The sequence below is a fragment of the Canis aureus genome, chromosome 1, assembly GCF_053574225.1.
Source record: "Canis aureus isolate CA01 chromosome 1, VMU_Caureus_v.1.0, whole genome shotgun sequence".
Lineage (NCBI taxonomy): Eukaryota > Metazoa > Chordata > Mammalia > Carnivora > Canidae > Canis > Canis aureus.
In genome coordinates, this window is record NC_135611.1 from 84,846,378 (window position 1) to 84,855,249 (window position 8,872).

An 8,872-nucleotide genomic window follows, 5' to 3' on the forward strand; every position below is an offset into this window, starting at 1 on the left:
AAGTATATTCTGCTTAGCTTTAGAGGATATTGTAGGCTGAACAATGGCCCCCAAAGATGTCTTCATCCTAATTCCTGGAGTTTGTGAATGCTGCCGTATACACCAAAGGGGATTTTGCAGGTATGATTTAGTTAAGGATTTTAAAGAGGGAGAATTTTTCTGGATTATCCAGGTGGACCTCTATAGAATCACAATGGCTCTTGGAAGAGCAAGGCAGAGTGATATAGACCCAGAAAAGGAAGATGCAGTGTGATCACGGAGGCAGAAATCAGAGTGTTGTGACTACAAGCCAAGAAATGATGGAGCCCCCGAAGCTGGAAGAGGCTAAGAATGGATCCTGCCCTGTGCTGGCTTTGTAGCACATATGCTAAAATTGGAACGATACAGACAATATTAGCATGGCCCCTACACAAGGATGACATGCAAATTTGTGAAATTTTCCATTAAAAAAAAAAAAAAAGGATGGATCCTGCCCTGCAAGAGCCCTGCTGCCACCTTCCACCTTGACTTTAGCTCAGTGAAACTAATTTTGGATTGCTGGCCTCTAGGACAGTAAGAAAAGAAATTTGTTTGTTTTAGCCTCCAGTGTTGTAATTTGTTATGGTGGCCATAGGAAACGAATACAAAAGGTAAAAATGCTAATTTTGGAGAATTAAGTTATGGTTCCCCCAAACTTCAAGAACTCTTACTACATTATTTACTGGAGTGCGTTTGAATAGGTTCCATCAGTAAAAATGCTTCTTATCTGAAATGTCTCGTGGAAACTCCACGTGTGAGGAAGATAAACACAGAGCTTCTGTTGATTGATGCAGAGACTACCACAGCACCCCCCTCCATGGACCCCAAGACAGCTCAGGATACCCCAGGCTCCTGGTGCTCTGAACAACACATTGTAATATGTAATGGTTTAAATGGGAAGTAATTAGAATGCTTCATAATTTCATGTATAGTCCTTTAGGAAGGCCAACAAAGGACGTGCATTTGGGGCCATTAGATTAAAATGAGAGGCTGACACTGACCTCAGTGAGTGTAAAAATGTAAAAATCTGAGAAAAGAAAAACAAAAATAGGTAATTACAGTACAGTATAAAAAGTACTAAAACTGGGGTAAACACATCTTTCTGAGTTTTTATAGAAGAAGGAAAACTAGAAGAACTGGTAGTATTTTTTTTTAATTTTTAAAAACGATTTTATTTATTTATTTGAGAGAGAGTGTGCAGCGGAGCGCAGGAAGGGAAAGAGAGGGAGAAGCAGACTCTCTGCTGAGCAGGCAGCCTGACAGAGGCAGGATCCCAGGACCCTGAGATCATGACCTGAGCCAAAGGCAGTTGCTCAACTAGTTGAGCCACTCAGGTGCCTCCACTTTCATACTATTTTATATATAGGTTATTTAGCACTGGCAAGGGTGAGCCATATACCTCCAGTGACCTGAGCCCTCACGTTTACTGGCCTCCTCTCTGTAGTTCAATTCAAATTAAAAGATTATTTCACCTAAATTTAAAAATGCCAAGGGGCATTATTTTTCTACTTAAACTTACAAAACCCCAGAGGTCAGACTAGACCCAACTTGTTAGAAAGGTACGTTCATATAACCAATCTCATTCTGACATTTGGGCAACCCTAGTATCACCATCTTAACAGCTAATAACATATGCTGCTAATAACCTAAAGACTGATGTCATGCACGAATACTCTGGAGAACAATATATAGCCTCATTTTCAATTGTTATAGAATAAGAAAGCAGTTTTAAAAGCTATTTTTGCCTTGCAATGATATAAATTTTTTATTATTATATCATGTGACTATTTCCCCACCATGACCAGTCATCCAAATATAGTTAGTGATTTACTACATGCAAAGAGGAAAGGAGAAATGATTATTCATTATTTTTTTAAAGGTCTACATTAAGATCTCCAATGCAAATGCCTATTGAGTTATAACTTAGTATTGTGATAATTCCTCCAATGGCTGAAGAAAGTCATATGCAGGAATTAAAGATGCCATTTGAAAACATGCCTATTACTGCTCCCAACTTGCTTCGATACATCCCTTATTAACACTGCTTTGAAGCAAGAAAAAAAGGTCTACTTTGAAGTGACTGGTTTAAAAAGTCTCAGTGTTCTAAATTAAAACATTATTTTGTAGCCTGATCTGTCTCCATAAATCTCTCAGTATGAAAATTTCTAAGATCGAATTCTTCCTCCTCTTAGGAACAAAAGAGCCTCAAAGAAGTTTCCAATGAAATAGAGGAGGATAATGAATGCTTATTGACTGGATAAACCATTGTCAAATAAATAAAAAATTGATGATTTAATAATGAATAGGCAGTAATATAAAGTTAAGAAATGAGCATTTTATTAAATATATACCCTAAGGTATGTGCTATTGCAAAGAAAAAAGGAGAAGATGTAGGTCTCAAGATACATCTGGTAAAATATTCTTACACTGTTGCAAATAAGAATAATCACACTTTCTTATTTTTGGCAAATAGGCCAGATGCATTGTTTTAAAAACTGATTAAAACAGCAGTTTATTTACATGGGTGTCTTGTTACAATATGCCCATGCATTATTGAGATGCCACTCAGGTTCAACAGATTATACATATACTGTCTTATAAATGTTGACAAATACATATTCATTAACATACGTCCCTATCAAGATATGGAACATTCTTTTATTCCACAGTGTACCTTCAGGCTATCTGCAGTCACTTCCAATCCCTCTTTTTCCCCCAATACCAAGGCAACTTGATTTGTATGACCACAGATTGTTAACATGAATTAGCTATATCCATCTATTTATTCCTGGTTACCTACTGAAAAATAAACGGCCATTAACCCATTTTCAGGCTGTATCTTTTGAGCCAGAGTCCATCATAAGCCACCAGCCAGCTTAGGAATACTTACTCTTGGACTGGGCACCCAGGTAGTACGGATATTGTGTTAGAGGAAAAAGCCACTTGGCATTGGCCTACTTCCAATGGGACAGGTTTGTCTAGAGGGGATTAAGCACCAAAAGGTACCATGAGAATAAAAAGTTGAAGAAAGTAAGGCCTTAAATAAGTATTACTTTTAAGTTTTGCATTTTATATCAAGTGCATTTTTCCAATAGTTTGATTGAATATTGAGCAGTATTTATTAAGTCCTACATACACAAGTTAAAGGATTGGATGAGGAAAATGGTTTAGATAGTAGTGAAGTAGAGATCATAAAGTCTAATAAAAATAATCCAGGGAGGGGACAACTAGAGGAGTAAGTCTGTGGAATTAATCAGCAATTAGGTAGAAGTTGAAGGGACAGAAAAACATAAGTATTCGCAAGGAGAGAAAAAGTTAACAAGCAAGAGTTAGGCAGAAACAGAGGTGCCTGGGAAGGTTGATAGAAAGACACAGCCACAACATCAAGAAAGCGTTCATTGGATGTTTGAACTTCATTTCTGAATATGATCTGCTTTTACTTCTCTCATTCTTATGAGAAGCATTCCTATGTGAGCCTGTTGAGACCGATCTATGTGGAACTGTGTTACCCACACTGGCCCCAGTTGACTAGAGCATTACAAGAAAATCCTTACCCTGGACTAAGTCCCTACTCAAGACCAGGCAGACCTGAGTGACAGCTATTTCCCAAAGAGACTTATGGCCAGTCACATATGACACACAAGAAGTTTAACCATTTGAAGCATTCATAAAGGCATAGTTCAAGTTCATATAGTGAAAGTTACTTATGCTCTCTGGCTAGTGTCATGTGAAACCCAAAATTACTCTGTGGTCACTTATTTCTACTTAGCCTTGTAAGGCGGTCGAGTATGCTATCCCTACTGAAGTCTAGGTCTCTTCTTTTTTTTTTTTTTTAGTCTAGGTCTCTTCTATTTCTGCTTCTGTAAGCTACCCAGTTAGTTGAACCAAATTACATACTCATGTCACCTAGGATCTTGAAGGAGAGACCTTAGAAACAGGAAATGCAGAGAGGAAAAAGTTAAAAATAGCTGTCTATGTCCATTCCTATAGAATGAATAATCTTCCTTAGCATAGAAGAGGTTGGTGCAGATGTAGTATTAATTAACTCCTCATGGAAAATGGTCAGATGATTCCTGGTTTTTTGAAGTCAGTGTCTTATTCACAAAGAAAGATGATGGGTCAAGTTTGCTGATAAAGCACCATCTGATTTAGAGGGTATGCACCCTTACAGTACCAGCTAGAGACCATTGTTTATTTCCCAATGAACAATTCCCAAATGTTAGCTCTCCTGTGAATGTCATTCTCTTAATTCCTTTTTCTATAAGTAGGAATCTGTCAACACTGGTCCATTTCTCCTCAAAAATAAAGTTTCATTCCTATTTGTCTTATTTGTGGCTAAAGCTGATTCTTTCTAACTGGGGATCTGATTTGTTCAAGTGCTTTATTTTGCTCAGTGTATTTTCACTAAAACAAAAGAAAAAGGATGAGTTCAATCTTCTTTTATACCAAAAGTAAATGATTTCTAAACATTTTTTAACATTCTTACCACCTTTGCTTTGCTTGTTTCTCAAGGTAAGATACAATTATTGTTGTAATAAATTCTTCTCCAGAAGCATATTTTCCTAAAAGGCATTTTCCTCTCTGTAATACTGTGATAGGCATTTATTAATGAACTAAAAGAATGAACTTTTTTCTTTTCTTACCATTGACAACATAACAAACATAAGCCAAACACTGCATACATTGAATATACCTGCCTCTGAGAAACTTAGGAGTAAGTAAGCAGCACAAATGTGTACAATTCACTCTCTCACAGAGAGTACATTTTTCTCCAGAGAAATTGACTTGAGATGCACTCAGAAAGTTGGGCACAATTGATTTTGCATACAGCTGATAGTAACAGAATCAAACAGTGAGTTCAAGGGTAGGGTTTTTTTTGACAAATTGTATAATCAAATTTTTATAGATGAGATAACTGATAAAAGTAATAACTGAAGATACTTTGTTTTTAACTGTCCATCACTAAAAGTAAAACTAAAACAAAATCATGTCTCGGGATTTTTATTTTTAAGCCATTACTTCACCAATGAGACAATGACTCATGAAATAAAGAGTTTTGTTCTTTTGCCACCTATGCCTCTGAACGGGATTTCAGTGTGTTAAAAAGTGAGTTTATTTCATAGCTCTGACCAGTTATTCTATGTAGAACATGTTTGTCATGAAGAAGTTTGTCAGTGTTTTAAGTTTGTTGATCCAAGTATAATGCTAATACCCTATGTTTGTAAAATTATACTATAGATGCTATGAAGAATATTTCTATCCTAAGGAAAATTGAACCACTAAACCCGTTTTTAAGCCTTTTCATCCATTTTCTATATTTAGCTAAACATTATCACTTTATTTTAAAGTTATATTGAAACTGTTTTGTAATTCACCCTCTTAAACACCATACTTACATTTAGTTTCAAGGCAAGTTTTTTTTTTTTTTTTTAAAGGCAGGTTTTTTTCTTCAAATCTTTGTGAGTAGCACTGAGGAATAGAGACCAAAATTAGAAGAAATAGAATATATCCTATTATTTTTCTTCTCCCCAAATTAATTATGCACAGACTTGATGAGAATCATTGATATTTTTGATATCCCTGTATCACTAGTGAGCAGCAAACAGTTTTTTAAAGCCTCAGATTGCTTCATGAATAATAACTGTTTTTCATATGCAGTATAGTCTAGCCGAAAAGATAACCAGAGGCAAAATTTTCTCTACCACCTTTGTATTCTTTAGTGCCTGAGACCTTTTCCCCCATGGGCTTGTTTCTTTTGCCATTTAAGATCATTTCATGGAAGACAGAAACTTTCTGGCATGTGGCAGCAGACAGTTAACAAAATAAGGAAACGATGCTCTTGTTAAACATAGGTTTTCCCATCTATCTGTCACCTGACAAGGAAGCAGCTAGTTCTCCTCTATGAGCTCATTGTGCATATTGTCTCAAAATAGTCCTTGCATTTATGAAATTATTTCCCTATTTATCCACTCAATATATCACAAGATCATTTGCATCACTTATTGTATCTTGTTAGTGGCTTCAGAATACCTGCAATCTGACAAACACTAAAAGTTTATTAAACTGATGGACCTGTTGGCTGGTTTTTGTTTTGTTTTGTTTTTCATTCGTCCCCCTGATTGTTAAAATCCCAGTTGATTCTGGACTCAGATCAAAATTATCCTTTTCCATGGCAATTTTATTAACTGTTCAGAGCTCTTTCTTTCTTTTGTGCCACCCACTGTATACTGTATTACTCTTACTACTTTTAAAACTACCAGTTATGATGATTTGTTTACATGCCCATCTCTTCTAATGGACTTGGAGATCCTTGAAGAAAGAGTGTTCTTCCTTCCTTTTTCCCATCTCTAGAACAGAGCAAGTAGGCTCTTACTTAATCCATTATTCAGCTTATCACTCAATGTTTGACAGATATTTCCTGAACATTTGCTATCTACCGCACATGGTTCTAGGCACTGTGAATTCAGTGGTGAACAAAGCCTATAAACCCTTTGCCCTCACAGATCTTACATTCTTGAGCAGAAGTTTGATAATAAACAAATAATTGGACAATGTATATCACATGGTAATAAGAGGAAAATAAAGATAGATAAAGGGTTGGAAGTATTTTAAGTGCAGTGGTCACAGAAGGCCTCTCAAATCCAGTGACAGTTGATGAGTGATTGGGGTGTAGTAAGAAATCAAGCTTTGAGAACATTTGTTGATAGAGCATTCCATTTTGGGGCAGCAGAAGCAGAGCTCAGAGAAAGTTGTGTGTTATGTGTACTTTTGAAAATGGCCAGTGTATCTGGAATGGAGGAAATGAGTAGAGGTCAGAGAAGGAAACTGGAACTGGATCTTCCAGAACATAGTACAGAATTTGAATTTTAAAATGTACAGAAAAAATGAAGAAAGGAACAGTGTATTCACATGAGTTTGTGACTATTACATACTGCAGCTATTTTTCAAATGTACCAGATTTAATATTTTCTAATAAACATTGACCTCATTAAGGCAGTTATTTTGGAATGTGGGGAAATATTTCAATAATGTTCTTACTGCTCAAGACATTTTGGAAAAGTATCTCTTATGCTAATGCCTTCAAGATTCCATGGTGCATATTTTGAATATCTCAGATTGATGGAAAAAGTCATGATTTTAAATTGGATTTGGTTTTTGGAAACAGACATTTGCCATTGAGAGCCAAATTTAGTGAATAAAGTGGGTAAAAATTCATGGAACATAGCTTTGACTCCAAAGAAAAGTAGTTCTTTAAAGTAGTGAGGCCAAATGTGAGTGTCTTTTAAACTGGCTCAAAAACACATTTCAAAAGAAAATGTATATATATATGGTCACATTGCTACTTTTAAGATAAACACTTGCTTTGTAAAATCTGTGGTGCATTTTGTAAAAATTTTGATGTTATTATTACAAATATTACAATTCCCGTTGTCAATAACTCCTTTGAGCACTGGATTAATCGTAGGTGTGTATAATGCAGTGAGAGAATATATTGTTGTTATTATTCTGTACTTTTTAATAAAGAAACAATTAAATTGTTTAAACCAAACATTATCATAAAGAAAAAAGAACATGAGCGCACATGTTTTTCCCCCTCCATCTTTGCCTAACCTTAGATGCAAAAAGTGCAATTTTACTTTGGATTTAGTGTATTTTTGGACTTTAATTATTAATGGACATTTTGCTGTGTTTTTGAAATGTTTATATAAGATCAAAGGAAAGCAAAATTGGATCATGGGGAGCACTTGAATGAACAAATTGTCTTTCAGATTTAGATTTCTCATTGGAGAAGTCATAGTTCCTTATTTTCTGAGTCAGGGCTGTTTTTTTTTTTTCTTGTTTAAGTCATTTGTCTCATTATGAACTTGATTTTAAAACAGGGATAATGTAGAACTTAAGAAACTGGGGATCCCTGGGTGGCTCAGTGGTTTAGCGCCTGCCTTCGGCCCAGGGCGTGATCCCGGACCCTGTATGAAGCCTGCTCTTCCCTCTGCCTGTGTCTCTGCCTCTCTCTCTCTCTCTCTGTCTCTAATGAATAAATAAATACAATCTTAAAAAAAAAAAAAACTTAAGAAACAAAATAAATGAGCAAAAAAGAAAAAAAAGAGGGAGAGAGAGGCAAACCAAGGAACAGACTCTTCACTATAGAGAACACACTATTCTCACCAGAGGGGAGGTGGGTAGGGGGATGGGTGAAATAGGCGATGGGGACGAAAGAAGACACTGGTTGTGATGAGCGCTGGGTGTTGTGTGGAAGTGTTGAATTACTATATTGTACACTTGAAACTAATATAATACTGTATGTTAACTAACTGGAATTTAAATAAAAACTTTAAGAAAATATTAAAAAAATAAACAGCAGGGATAAGGTTCCACATGCAGCATTAACTTTGCTGACAATGTGAATTGCCAGAAACAGCAAGCAGCTAAAGAAAGAATTCTAAAATAACTTCCATTGTGTGAAAACAGAGTCTTCATTATCACTCTAAATGGCAATTCCTGTGTTGACGATACTTTTATATTATGAACAAATGGTTTTTAAAATTGCTTCTTGCTACTTAATACAAGTGACTCAAGACAGATAAAAAATTTATATTTTAATTTTGTTTTATTTCAAATAGATAAAACACAAACAAAAATTTATCCTTCCCTGGATGAGCCAATGTGGCCCTCAGTTTCTAAATCCCAACAAATTCTTGATCATGAGGAATGTGGATATTCTAGATTATCTAACAAGCTAAGGCTGTATCAAAACAAGAATCTATTCTATGGGACTAGTGGAGATTTTTTATTTAATAAAAGAAGTGTTTGCACTATTGTCTCTCTGAGCTCTCCTATAGAAACTTTTAATATA

At 35.5% G+C, this 8,872-nt stretch overlaps 1 non-coding gene across 1 annotated transcript; it reads left to right on the forward strand.

Moving 5' to 3' along the window:
• The first annotated feature begins 344 nt into the window (after nt 1-344).
• Nucleotides 345-450, forward strand: LOC144289088 (U6 spliceosomal RNA). The gene has a single exon (XR_013357140.1). It is a non-coding gene; the product is annotated as a U6 spliceosomal RNA (small nuclear RNA).
• The last annotated feature ends 8,422 nt before the right edge of the window (nt 451-8,872 follow it).